The following is a 14,092-nucleotide window of genomic DNA, read 5'->3' as shown; positions in this document are numbered from 1 at the left end:
ATAACCTGGTTTCTGTGCCTATGATTTTTTTAAGTGTCATTTAAATGGAAACAATGTACCATGTAGCCTTTGTCCTTGTCTTTTTCTGCTTTCATAATGATATTGACCTGTAACCACGTTATTACGCATGTGGGAAGAGTTTTTCCCTGTAATAGTGCTATCTGTATACACCATAACTTTATTTGCCATTCAATATTTGCCTTAAAATTTCAAATTTCAGGCATTATGAATAAAGACACATGTTTTCATTGTTTTGAAGAAATACTTGGAAATAGGGTCATTGTTTATATACTGAAGACATATTTGACTTATCTAAAACTGTCAAATTGTTTTCTAAAACGATGGAAAAGTTTTGCAAACCTAATTCCAAAACATAAAATGCTGAAATCACTAGAAGACAACATAGAAGAAAGTCTTTATAATTGTAGGTTAGAAAAATACCTCCTAGATAATGAAAGAGTGCCAACTATACAACAACTTAAATTAGGATCAATAAAATACAAATCTTTGAGAAATTCTTTTAAAGAAATGAAGAAGCAAGGGGCTCAGGATTTAGCTCAGTGGCTCTGCCACCTGCCCTGCAAGTGCAAGGACCTGTGTTCTATCCCTGGTACTAAAAAAGAAAGAAAGAAAGAAAGAAAGAAAGAAAGAAAGAAAGAAAGAAAGAAAGAAAGAAAGAAAGAAAGAAAGAAAGAAAGAAAGAAGAAGCAAGCCATAGACAAAAAGAAAATGCTTTCAAAATATACATCTGTTAAAGGAGGTATATGCAAATTATATAAAGAACTGCTACAACCCAAAACTAAGAAGACAGCCAAATAAACACCAGGCAAAATATTTGTGTAAACAATCAACAGAGAAAAGATTCAGGTGACAAGAACACTAAGAGGTGTTGAAGGTCATTAGAGATTAGAGAAATGCACATTAAAACCATAATAAAAGGTAAAAAAACTTTTTAAAAGTACAAGTGAACACAAAGAGCTGGAACACTAATAAAACTTGACCTTGATGTAGATTACTTTGTTTCTGATGGCTGATCATGTTTTTAACAGAAATGTCTTCATGTAAGGGAAAAGAATTTCTCCATAGTATTGCTCAAAACTATCTTCCAGAAACTACCAAATATTCTCCATTTTTAGCAATATTGTTTTGCATAAGGCAATTTTCCCAAGACATTGATTATAATTAGTCTGTTTTGGAAATCAAGGTTCTTTTCAGTGCTGTCCACAATGGACATATTTAATGAGGGGGGAAGAAGAAGAAAGAAGGAAGAAGGAAGGAGGAAGAAGAAGAGGAAGAGGAAGAAGAGGAGGAAGAGGAGAAAGAAGAGGAAGAAGAGGGGGAGGGAGAAAGGGAAGGGGAAGAAAGGGAAGGGGAAGAACAAGAGGAAGAGGAAGAGGGAATGAGAAATGAAGGGAGGGAGAAAAAAATAAACTTGGTTCTAGTACAGAGGCTTTAATAACATGGAGCTAATTGTGTCCACTGGGATTTTGAATCTGGTTTTGAACTATCCAGATACAAGAAAAGTTTAGATATTTAAAACTACCTCACTGTTGTAGACTGTCTTACACCCAGAATGATACCACTTGTTTCCTTCATTTTTTAGTTATCTTTTCAACAATAGATATCTGAGCTATAGATGATATTTTACTTATCTGTCTACTCAGTGCAATGGCTAATAATGAATTTTCAGAAGGGCAAAACTAAGACCCTTTATTGTATACTACATCGAATTTTAAAAATGCAAAATTAAATACTCTGATCAAAAGATTCATTTTCTATACACCTATCTCACATCAAAGTGGATACTTCTGCCTGAACTGAATTTGGCAAGAGTTGTTTGGCTAGTTATGCAACCTTTCTTTATTTGCTTTACCTACATATGTCCCCATTGGCACTTACTGCCAGGCTGTGCAAAATTTAGATCAGGAATTTGCAGAGTCAGTTCTAACAAGCAGCAGGTTTCGTTCCTGCAAAGACCTAGGTCACAAGAGTAGACAGGGCAGCCAGGGGTCGAGGAAATCCAGGGCCAAGTGGGGCAGATGTCAGATGCCATGATTAGGAAGTCGTGCCAACCAGCCATCAGGATCCCAGGAAGTGTCCCCAGTGAGACAAGCAACAGTTTCTACAGAGATCAAATTCTCCAGGATGCTCCAGGAAACATTTATAGGCGAACAAGCCTGAGCCAACTCCTGTTCTATAACATCATAAAGATGGTATTCTGACAATAAAAGCCCATGGATCTTGCTGTTCTTGCTGTGGTTGTTTAGAATGGTTATTGCCCCTGTCGGTGAGCATAGTGATATAATTTTAAAGCCTCATTGCCGCTCCTTCAACCAGATAATTGCAGACCCTTCAGAATCATGCCTTACTTACTTTTGCACATCTCTCCTAGCTACATTGGTATGTTGCACATATTAGATACTTGATAAAACATTTGTTGGCTGCATTTTCCTACATGTCTAAATTTAGAGAAACAATTCTAAGAAGAAGCCCAACTGTATTAAAAAGAGACCATTTGGGTTCTGATATTTTCTCACTAGTTATCTGGAGAATTAAACTTTGTGATCCTCACTTGTAATACCTGCAAAATATAGTTAAATGGGACTTTACTCACTCTAGTTTAGTAAGTTAAACCAAAACTGTAATCAGGTGGAGACAAAAATGGAACCGACTTTGAGAACGTGGAAGCAATCTACATTAGGGTTTGGAGGAACTAGATGCTAGTCTTGCATATTTCATTAAGGTGATGTATAACTGTGAAAACTAGAGAATGTACTTATATATTAACATTTACTTCTATTTACGGAGATTTAAAAGAACAAAACCTTCAGAACAAATAGGACGCTAACCTCATTCATTCAGCGAGAGACTGACAAATTGTTCCCCGTCACTTTGGACCCACAGATGGTGGACATCTTTGACCTTAACCTTATAGGCAAACATTAAAAGTGTGGGAAATGCATGGCTAACATAGAAGAGCTTAGAATACCTCGGAAAGAAATCACAGGAGAAAAGGACATATCTTTAAAATTTAGGTCAACAGTTGAATAAAGTCAATTTCACATTCCTATTCCATGATGTCATGAAATTGATCTAAGTATGTTCTCCTTTCCTAAATAATATTTTTAATGATCAAGAAAAACTTCAGATAAGAAAAATAAGGAGTTATATAAAGCATTTTACTGAGACATGTAAAGCAGTGGATGAGAAACTGAAGAATTTCTTGAAAATGATCACATGTGCACACCTCATTGCTAAACTCAAGCAGAGGAACGTTTCCCTGAAGATTGAAGTAAAATTTTAACAAAGTAAAACACAAAGAGGAGGCCAGAGGGAGATGTGGAGGAGTTTGCAGAATAACTTTAAAAACTTCCCCTTTCCCAGACACACATAGCAACTGACTTTGTACCATGCTGAAATCTAGTTTGATCACTATGAAAGGTTAAAGTTTTGCCAAACCGGACTTTCAATATTGGTGTGAGAATTCTGGAAGAAAAAATAATAATTCTCAGCAACCTTTCAGCATCAGTTTACATACAGCATAAAATGACTCAGCACAACAATGAAATCTCCAGAAACTTTAATTTCTGCAGTGTACTTTTCCCGGCACTCTTACCACTGCAAACTAAAATTCAGGCTAGAGACAGATAATGCTAATATTCTTCCACCAGAGGGTTGGATTTTGATTGGTTTACAAAGTAGACACTGGGGAGCAAACTAATGAACTTTGACAACTCCTTATTACAGCAAGTAAAGGAGTATTTCCTCAAAGGATCAGCGTGTGGCTATCCCTTAGGAAAAAAATATAAGCATGGAACAAAACAAACAAAAACTAAAGTGTTGGTAGGGCCAAGACTCTGCCTGTAGCAATGCCAACTTGCCAAGGTTTCTTGGATCGTTGGTGCAGTCCTATGCTGCAGAAGTCTGCGCCAGTCACATTGTCAGATCCACACTTCTGTCCCCAAACTGGCACTGTTGTCAAATGATGTTACCCAGGGAACAATCCCCTTCCTAAAAGAAGCTTTAATAGAGATAGTGCCATCTCTTTAATGAAGCAGGACTAATGCAAGAAAGTAAAAAGAATATTAGTATTCTCAGGGGAAACTGAGAACATATGGCATCCATAAATCAAGGGCAAGATAATACAACAATTGCATCAACAAAGAATCAAAGGAATTGAAAATCATAAACCTTGAGACTTTAAAACATTCCATCTAAGGAATGAAATTCAAGAAACAACCCACACACATGTGCCCTCTAGTCAAACTTCTCTCCAAAAAAATTACAACTGCAACAATAAAACTAAAATAGCAATTAATATTTTAAATAAGGATAGCTGATGAAAGCAAGCTGCTTTTTAAAATATCAATACAAGAGAAAATCTCTTGGAAATATTCCCAAGAATAAAGAAATGAGTGTTTAAAAAGAAAAATCCATGGGGGCGGGGGATTTAGCTCAGTGATTTCGCCTCCTGCTGTGCAAGCGCAAGGACCTGAGTTTGATCCCCAGGACCAAAAAAAAAAAAAGAAAAAAATCCACAACAGCAAAATCTTCAGACAAGAGAATTGTAAATTTGAGCCCAGCCTGGGCAACTTAATGATTCAGTGAGACTCTGTCTCAAAATAAAATATAAACAAACAAACAAATAAATAAATAATAAATGAATAAAGAAATAGGGGATGTAGTTCAGTGCAAAGGCTGTGCATTTAATCCTCAAAAAAGGAAGGAGGGTCTGGGATGTAGCTCAGTGGTGCCCTGTCTGTCTGGTAAGCACAATGTCCTGAGTTTGATCCCCGGAACTAGAAAAAAAGGAAGTAAAGAAAGGAGGAAGAAAATGTACAGAAATAAAGTATACCGTTATATTTTCTTAGAAAGTATAAATGATCAGTCTCATTTCATAAAAGATTTAGAAAAACTAATGAGACCGGTAAAAAGGGCAAGAGACTCATAAGACTTCAAAGGTAAATCTCAGCAAAGGCTCGGACTTTTCATTTGTTTTTGATCCAGAGCATCAGAAAATAGGAGACTCTTCGAATGCTTTTCATAAAGCTACTATAACTCTAATACCCAATGATGATGGTATAAAAATTATGAAAGATAAATATCACATAGACATATAGATGATTTACTAATTTCCCATAGGTAAGTAGTAGCTCATAAATTACAACACAGTTAAAAGTATGATATATCGTAAAGTAGTATTCATTTGTTTCAGGAATGTAAGTATAGTCCAATATTAAGGAAATGTAGTTATGTAATTCATTCCATTACACATTAATGGAGAAAATTATAAAAGCTAAACTAAAGTTATAAAAGCTAAACTAAGTCACTGAGCAAAATTTAAGGATTCATTACTAAGGATTCATTACTTCTTTCCCATCTACTTTTGTCAGTGCTATTTGTTAAAAAATATATACATAGATATATAGATATATAAAAATAAAAAATATATAAAAATATATAAGATATATAAAATATATATTATATAAATGATATATATAAGACATATTAAAATAATATATATAGATACATAGAGAGAGAGAGAGAGATTAGCTGTTGTGATAGTTACCTGATTGTGTCAACCTGTGTAAGAAACACTCAGCAAAATTGGCTCAGCACAGTTCTGCATGCAGAGCACCCACCCTAGGGGGGACTGTTCCGGAGCGGAATAAAAGGGAACTGAAAAGGAAGGCTCTCTTCTGTTGTTCAGAGGAGCTCCAGCCTCCACTTTCATCTTGGACATCATCTTCTGGCTTCCAGCATCGACCCCTCAGCCTCCAGCACTGACCCTTCAGCTTCCTGATGGGTACTGCCACGGAACACTACAGTGAGCTCCAGGCCTTCTACTGGGTCCTTTGGATCCCCAGTGTAGAGGCAGCCCTTTTATACTCTCCCACCTCTGACTCGATGGGCAACCACTATAAACCAATCTTATTTTTATATATTTGTATATCTTGAATTAAATCTGTTTCTCTAGTAAGCACTGACTGATATACCTGTAGAATTATTGAAATTGAAAAATATCATATGAAAATTATCTAATTGGAAGGATGAAAACTATTAAGTCAAAAATTTTAAATAAAATAGATTACTAGCTGCCAGATATCTCTTTTAAAAAATACAAAAATAATGCATTTAACTAAAAATAATATATCACATTAAAATATACTTAAAATTCTGTTCAATATCAAGCTCTAGTTCACATGAAATTCACAATTCTAAGGCAAAATGTTTGTTAAAGAGTATAGATTTGTTTCTTTGGGGGTTTTTGTTTGTTTTGAGACAGGGTCTCACTAAGTAGTTCAGGCTGTCCTTGAACTCATGATGTAGTCCATGGTGGCATCAAACACAGGGCAATCCTCCTACCTCACCCTCCCAAGTGCTGGGATTGTAGGCATGTGCCACCACACCCGGTGCTAAAAAGTATAAATTTAAGTATGCGCACACACACACACACACACACACACACACACACACAAATATTGAGTAAATGGTAAGATAGATCTTGTACCCCCAAAAAAAGGCACTGCATTTTGTAAAGGTATCACTTGACAAAATTTTTCCATAAATTCAACATGAGCTCATTCAAATTTTCTATTGTAGGTTTTGGAAATATTTTATCTTTCTTGTTGTAATGTTAACAAAAAATAGTAAATCATTAATCAATGGCACAAACAAACAAACACACAGTGTTTAAGGTAGCCATTTAAACATCTACATCAAACCATGGCATGTCCCTCTTACAGTACTCCCATGGTTACTGTTTGCTTCAGTACAAATTCTTTGCCATAGTAAGACAAGACTGTACCTCCTATCCCCAGCTCTTCCCTATGTTCCTCACATGCACACACATGCTATAATCCCCTCCTCTCATGGGGTTAACTCAATACCAGGGATATGGAGATGTCCCCATCTTCATCCTTGGAAACTATGAATATATTCAGTTTTATAACAATGTAATTGCAGTTGTACATGGAATGAGGCTGCTCATCAGCTGACCTTTTTCAAGAACCCCCTGCATGCAACAGTCTTGTGACATTTCATCTGATTTTTTTATGAAACTTACCACAATTCGAAACTACATTTCTCTCTTTGTTTGCTTGGTATAACTTGTTTCCTTTACCAAGTTCTATGGCTCTGTCTTTCTTGCTACATGCTGGATACCCAAGTCCTCACACAGTGCCTAAGATAGACAAAAAATTAGGTGAATAAGTAAATGTCCTATGAAGTTACAAAAAGGAAATCATATAATTGCATATAAGAATGAGTATATATCAGCTGATAAGATGAAAACCCAGAGCCAGAAGCAAAGACTTTTATAACTTCAATGTTCAATAGAAACTTTATATAAAAGCTATGAGTAAAAAGTTGACTCGCTAATTAATATCTGTATATACAAATTAGAGTAACTGTTTAAAAATTTGTGATATCCTGCTATGCTCAAAAAAAAATGAAGACGGTGAATATTTAAATGTAAAAAAATATTTTTATAACTTTAGAATTTTAAAAATCCAAGTAAATATAAATAAAAACAGTTTAATATTTTTCATTCATCAATTGACAAAAATCAAGATAATAGCTGAATATGGAAGGGACCAGAAATTCTTGACCATTTAAAGTGATCCATTGGTACAATACATTTTACAATACCTAACATTCCTTCCCTATGAAGCAACAATTCTACTTTTAGTGATCCCATACAAATTTACTCAGATAAATAGATAGAATAATCATTGCATTAGTGTTTATAATCATAAGAAGGGAAGATTGTCCAAAAGGAAGAGAAAAGAAGAAAGGAAGGAAGGAAGGAAGGGAGGAAGGAAGGAAGGGAGGAAGGAAGGAAAGGAGGAAGGAAGGAAGGAAGGAAGGAAGAAAGGAAGGAAGGAAGGAAAGGGAGAGGGAGGGAGGGGGAGGGGGGAGGTGTTGGGAGCAATTCTACATAATTTTGGAGGAAAAATCATTTCACAATTAAAATTATGATGAGACCCAGTTCTCCTGCCTACAGGCCAGCTGTGGCATGTCAAGACATAACTCCATTTTCGCCTCCTGTCACAGCTAAAACCTCAATGGTCCTATAATACTGTGTTGCTCCAGGGCAAGATTATGCCAGCTGAAGACATCCTGGAGAGGAATAAAATCTTCATCTGCATAGTTCCTCATTGTTCTAGGATTTTCACCACTGCTGCCCTCTGAGTCATCTGCTTCATCTGTTACTCTTGATGTAATGAATAAAGCTGTGTCAAACTTGGGGCCTTTTTTCTTTGCTGACCAGAGCAGCATTGATCAGGCCGAAAGCTCAGCTTCTTCTCTAAGTCTCATTTTTCTATCTTTTCTGTCTAATTAATTAATTTGCCTTGGGCTGCTGTGGCTCACAGGAGAGTAGGGCTTAGTACAGAGGTTCTAGTAATGTCCCCTTTCCCTGATCCCTATAGGGAGAGAGAAACCAAGCTACTTAAATAATCGAGTTACAGAGCAGTACATATAGGAAAATTTTCCAAGGCATATGTGTGCACGTACGTCACATAGATATCTAGAATAATATATATCAAATTTTTAACCCTGCTTATCTCTAGAGAGTCATAAAATACCAAAAAGCCTTCATTAATCATTGTTTTAATGTGTTATTGTTTTTCCTGGCCATGCAAAAATCTACCATAAAACATTAATATGCTATTTTCTTGAATAGCAGAAATTGGTAAATGATAATTGTCAAAATTAAGAACATAAGAACAGTCTACAGCTTTAGCAAATAATGAAGGAGAATGATTACCAAAGCTTCTTATAATAAAGTAGTCTTTTAAATATCTACATCAAACTTTAGCACATTCCTCTTAAAATACTTCCATGGCCACCAAATCTCATAAAGCAAGTAGGAGCTATAGTATTTTTCAGGTAGAGATGGTACAATTGATGCAAGTTAAAATCAATCCTTGATATTTGAGACATTCTGGGACCCTGCTGGCAGTCATACACAGTCAATCTAGAAACATAGAGAAGTCATCCCCTGGAACAAATCTTATACTAGTTGGAGCCAAACCTAATAGATAAATTATCTTCCTTTCTCTCCCCAAAAGGACTATGAATTCAGTGCATCATATAGCCTCTCCAGCAGTAATCCTGCCAAATTATACAATCATTGTTGGGTATTAAGCGATAGCTAATACAGTATATACACCCTCACATTTGCTTTCTTTAATTCCTACCTCTTTCCACTATTCTGCCTCTCCTACCTCCCAGAGACTGCATTCCCTACAAAATTCATAAACATTTGCCTATCATTGATTTATAGAAAAGCTTAAGACCTCTCCAAGTAAATGCATGAATTTCTCTGTTTATCATGCAAAAACTAAATACTCAAATTTTAAGCCAAGGTGTTTCAAAAACATGCAGAATTTCAGTTCTGTTATATTTATCAAAAATTAGTTCTGCTATCATTAGACAAGTCAATTAATTTTTCTGGAGTTCAATTACCTCATTTGTAAAACTCATTTTCTTCTCAAAAAGCCTTTATTTCACTTATAATATCTTCCAAATGTTTTACTACATACTAGTGATAAAAAAACAAATTATACTGATCAGTATTTAGATGAAAAAGTACTTTGAAAATTATGATAAAATATGTTAAATGAAATGATAGTTATTCAAAAGATTGTGGCTACAGAGAATATCTAACCTATCCATAATGCTATCCATGAACCTATCCATTAATATATATAAAGTAACCAATATATATGTAAGTCTAAATTATTGATTGCTGAACCAGTATTTGTGAAGATTCTTAAGAATATGTAATGTCTAGCTTTAAATCCATGTTAGAAAAGAAAGTCTAGGTAAAGAGAAAATCATTATTAAAGTCTCTGAAAATTTCTTTATTAAATGCACAACAAATTATTTGAACAAAAACATCATAAATCCAGAAATGAGGCATGAAGAGAGAAAAGCACAGGAGATTGTATTTGCACCTGTGTGGCTTTAGCCTTGCTGAAATTGACAAGGAGACAATACAGAATTTTAAATAGAAGAAATAACATGGCTGCATCAAGTGATACCACAGGCTTTTTTTTAAAGCCTTGATTCTGTGATTCTATGAAACCTTGTCCAAAATTAGACAGAGGTTAAAAGTGACATATTGTTGGAGCTATAGAATCTATGATGCTACAATACGGTATGTTAATGTACATTAAAAGAAAATTTGTGACATTTCATAATGTAAGATCGATTCTATACAGTTGAAATCCATAAGCATGATTTCATCCAAGCAGCTCTGGAATGTTGCTTTTATTCTCGGACAATGTGTTTTAGAAAAAAATTGCTAATCTGACAATATCCAAAAAGTTCCTAAGATTATACAAAACTAACAAAACCATTTCTGGGGAAAAAAATAAATTCCTATCTTCAAATTTTAAACACATGTCATTGAAAAAAAAAGTTGATCTAGACAATGTAACTAAATTATACAGAATTAAGATATATCCATAATCTGTGAGAACGTAATAGGAAGCTAAATTCCAGCTTAATATAAAAACAGGACATGACAAAATTTAGTTTTTCAAGAAGAGAAAAATTATTTTTGGCCCTGCAAATTCAAGAAGAGGATAAAAGCAAACTCTGCTTCAAAAACAGATGCCAGTCTCTGGATATGGAAGAATAACATTTTACCATTAAAGAGTAGAAAAATATACAGAATTATGAAAGAGTTGAGTGTAGATACTGGACATGGGCAGTACAAGACTGTGATGTCTCAGCTAAGAGTAATAAGGTGAGATATTGATCGTCTCAGATTTGTACCTCACACCTTTTCCAGACCATGATGCAGGGAACAAGTTGAAGCTTAGGAAGACAGAGATGGAGTTTAAAGATGCTGATACCTGGACAGATTCAACACCAAGCAAAGAAAAAGTTGCCATACAATAAAGAAGCCCCAGGACTATAAGTAAGCATTTCCACAAATACTACGATATGCATATATGAGACTGAAATTATGAGGCAAAGTATTACAATACTGGATAATTTCCAAAACTCACACCAGGCTGGAGATGTTTGGGTTTCACATTGGTATAACAAGATATTTGTTGAATACCATGAGCATTGTGTAGAGGTTATAGGGAGGTCACAGTATAATAACAAAGATACACAAGTTCTATATTGAAGCTTGCTGATGGCAAAGGCTAATTTAGGTCCACTCCAGTAAAATTTATAAATGAGTTTCAAGAGGATCAGTCTGGAGTTAGAGTAACTTAATTGTCTGCCAAAAATAAATCAATCTTTCAGAGAAAAACATAAAATTCTGATTCTCAACAACATAATATTGGTGGAACCCAGATTCCAACAAAAAGTACTATATGTGACAAGAAGTAGAAAACTGTGATGTAAACATGAGAAAAACCAATAAAAGGAAACTGACCACAAAATGACAGAGAAAATGAAACTGGTAAGTATGTTTTAAAGAGCTTTTATAAGGGTGAAAAATTTCAAAGAAAAATGTACATAATGATGAGGAATCCAAGATATAAATTAGAACAAATCAAACTTGGAGAGCTGAAAAATATATAAAATGGAGAAATGTTAAAAATCTAAATAAAGAGGCACACCATAATTAAGGATTTAAAGCTCAAAATCGCTACCATGTCAGTTATCCTCAGTTGAGAATAATGAATCTATAATTCCGAGTCCTACAATATTTTGTGAAAATATACAAGACAACCCTAAAATCTATATGAGAAAGCAAAGAAGACTAAAAGTGTCAAAGCAGTGTTGAAGAAGAACAAAATTAGAAATTTCCACTAAGATTATACCTCTGTAGCTGTAGGTAACCAGAGAGTGTAGAATTCATATAAAACTAGACTTATAGATTAATGGAGAAGAATAGAACACAGAAATAGACTCATACAAATATAGCCAACTGATTTTTGCCAAGTAACTTAGTAAGGAAAGAATACTGTCTTCCACAAATTTTGGTGGAATATGATATGGGAAAAAGACAATTTCAACCCTGATGTCATACAACATACCCAAAGTTCAGTGCCAAATAAACCATAGACCTAAACATAAAAGCTAAAATTTAAGAATTTCTAAAACAAAACACAAGACAAAATTCTTGCAGTACTGAGAAGATGAGGGTTTTTAAGACAAAAAGCATGAATAAAACAAATGACAAATTACAGCCAGTAAACATTAAAACCTTCTGATGTTCAAGAATCCGTTAAGAATAAGAAAAGCCAAAGAAAAGAAAATTCATAGGTAGATAGAGAAATGAGAGATGATAGATAGATCCAGAATATTAAAGAACTTCAACAATTTACTAAATAAACGGACTGAAAGAGGCAGTATGGACAGAGACATCAAATAAAAGGATATATATATAAAGTAACCAGTAGGTATCTGAAAAGACACTTTATTTTATTAGTAATCTGGGAAATAAAAATTAACCTTGATGAAATACTTCTATAAATCTAGTAGAATAGCTAAATGAAAAGACTGGCTGTACCAAGTATTGAAGAGGATGTAGTGTTATTAGAATACACATATATTATCATTTGGAATGAAATTCTTCCAATCACTTTAGAAAATAATTGGTCATATTTCATAGACAAACATATACTAAACGACAGCATTTCTACTAATAGGTATTTATTAAAGAGAATGAAAACATATATTATAAAATCATACACTATTTTTATACTGACAAAAAATAACTTAACTGATTATTACTAATGTAAATGGTGTTTTTATTTTGTTTGTTTGTTTTTGGTACTGGGATTGAACTCGGGACTTTGCACTTGCGAGGCAGGTGGCAGCACCACTGAGCTAAATCCTCAGCAATGGTGTTTTTAAATATGCTGTTCATTCAAAGGAATAATTTCCAGAAGTAAAAGATAACAAAATATCAGTTCACACAAAACCTGTACGAATGCCAACATCATGCTGACTGAAAGAAGTCAGAACACGGAATGGATATGCCATGGCTACTGATCCAGCTTGTATCGAGAAGCTCCCTCAAAGCCTCATGCATTCACCAGGAGAGATTTTAGGAAGTGACTTAGTCACAAGTGTGTGACGCTGGATTAGAGTGTGCATATATGGATTAAGGGTGTGTGATAACTAAATTAGTCCACTGACTGGTTTAGCATTAAGTTAATGTCAATTTAATTCTCTTTTGTAATATTTGGCTTGGAAAATTGCATTTATGTGAATAAATGCTTTGCATTATTAATGGTGGGGTTAGGGCAGAACACTAAATCCAAAAGCAACATACTGTGTGATTATTAATGCAAAACAGAATATTATTGCTCATTACATAATCTTGTATTACTATTCACAAAACTATGTTAACAATGATGAATGACAGACACAAAAAGGTTTTACAAATTTTTCCTAAGAGCACTTTAGTCATGCTCATTGATACTTTCTTTGCACTTAAAAATTTTTTTATTACTTGTCATTATTTTTGTCTGTAATGTTTCTGTAATAAAGTACCTTTTATATCCTCATTTTGAACAACAGATCACAGAAACTTGCAATTAAATTTTTTGTATAGAATAAGAAATATTAACAAATTTACATGTCTAGTGGTATCAACGTACTCTTAACACTAGACATATTAACAAAGCATCCCATTCCTTTTACCTTTATGTCATAACATCAAATATGGATTTTATGCTCTAAATTGAGAAAAGATTAATACATATTGAACACTGACACAGATTAAAAATGCATCATAAGATATCTTGTTATAGTCATTTTATTGATGACACTAATATGTAAATGGTGTTTTTAAATATGCTGAAAAATGCTTTCAGCAGGGCCAGGGATTTTGCCTGCCTTGCAAGCGCAAGGACCTGAGTTCGATCCCCAGTACTAGAAAAACAAATGCTTTCGGGTGTTTTTCATTCATATTTATGTAATATATTTGAAAATCCCTTACAGAAAAGATGGAGAAATATGATATATATGGCAATAAAATTTTGCAGATACATGATCAAGTTAATAACACTTTTCAGTGGTAATGATTGATTCAACTTGAAGAGAATCTACTTGCAATTTCTCAGTTGTGACAATTCTTTTTGATCAGTAATTCTAATATAAATATTGC

At 34.1% G+C, this 14,092-nt stretch overlaps 1 long non-coding RNA gene across 1 annotated transcript in view; it reads right to left on the bottom strand.

The window, feature by feature from the left end:
* LOC101703938 (uncharacterized) overlaps positions 1-14,092 on the bottom strand; it is a 77,866-nt gene that overhangs the window by 32,996 nt on the left and 30,778 nt on the right. Inside the window, exon 3 of the long non-coding RNA XR_205284.3 lies at positions 7,067-7,183. This is a non-coding gene — a long non-coding RNA (uncharacterized LOC101703938). The remainder of the gene's footprint in view (positions 1-7,066; positions 7,184-14,092) is intronic.

The sequence above is a fragment of the Heterocephalus glaber genome, unplaced genomic scaffold, assembly GCF_053883595.1.
Source record: "Heterocephalus glaber isolate CG9 unplaced genomic scaffold, H.glaber_assembly_v1.0 deba00001538, whole genome shotgun sequence".
Taxonomy (NCBI): Eukaryota; Metazoa; Chordata; class Mammalia; order Rodentia; family Bathyergidae; genus Heterocephalus; species Heterocephalus glaber.
This window is presented reverse-complemented; position numbering and strand designations above follow the sequence as displayed.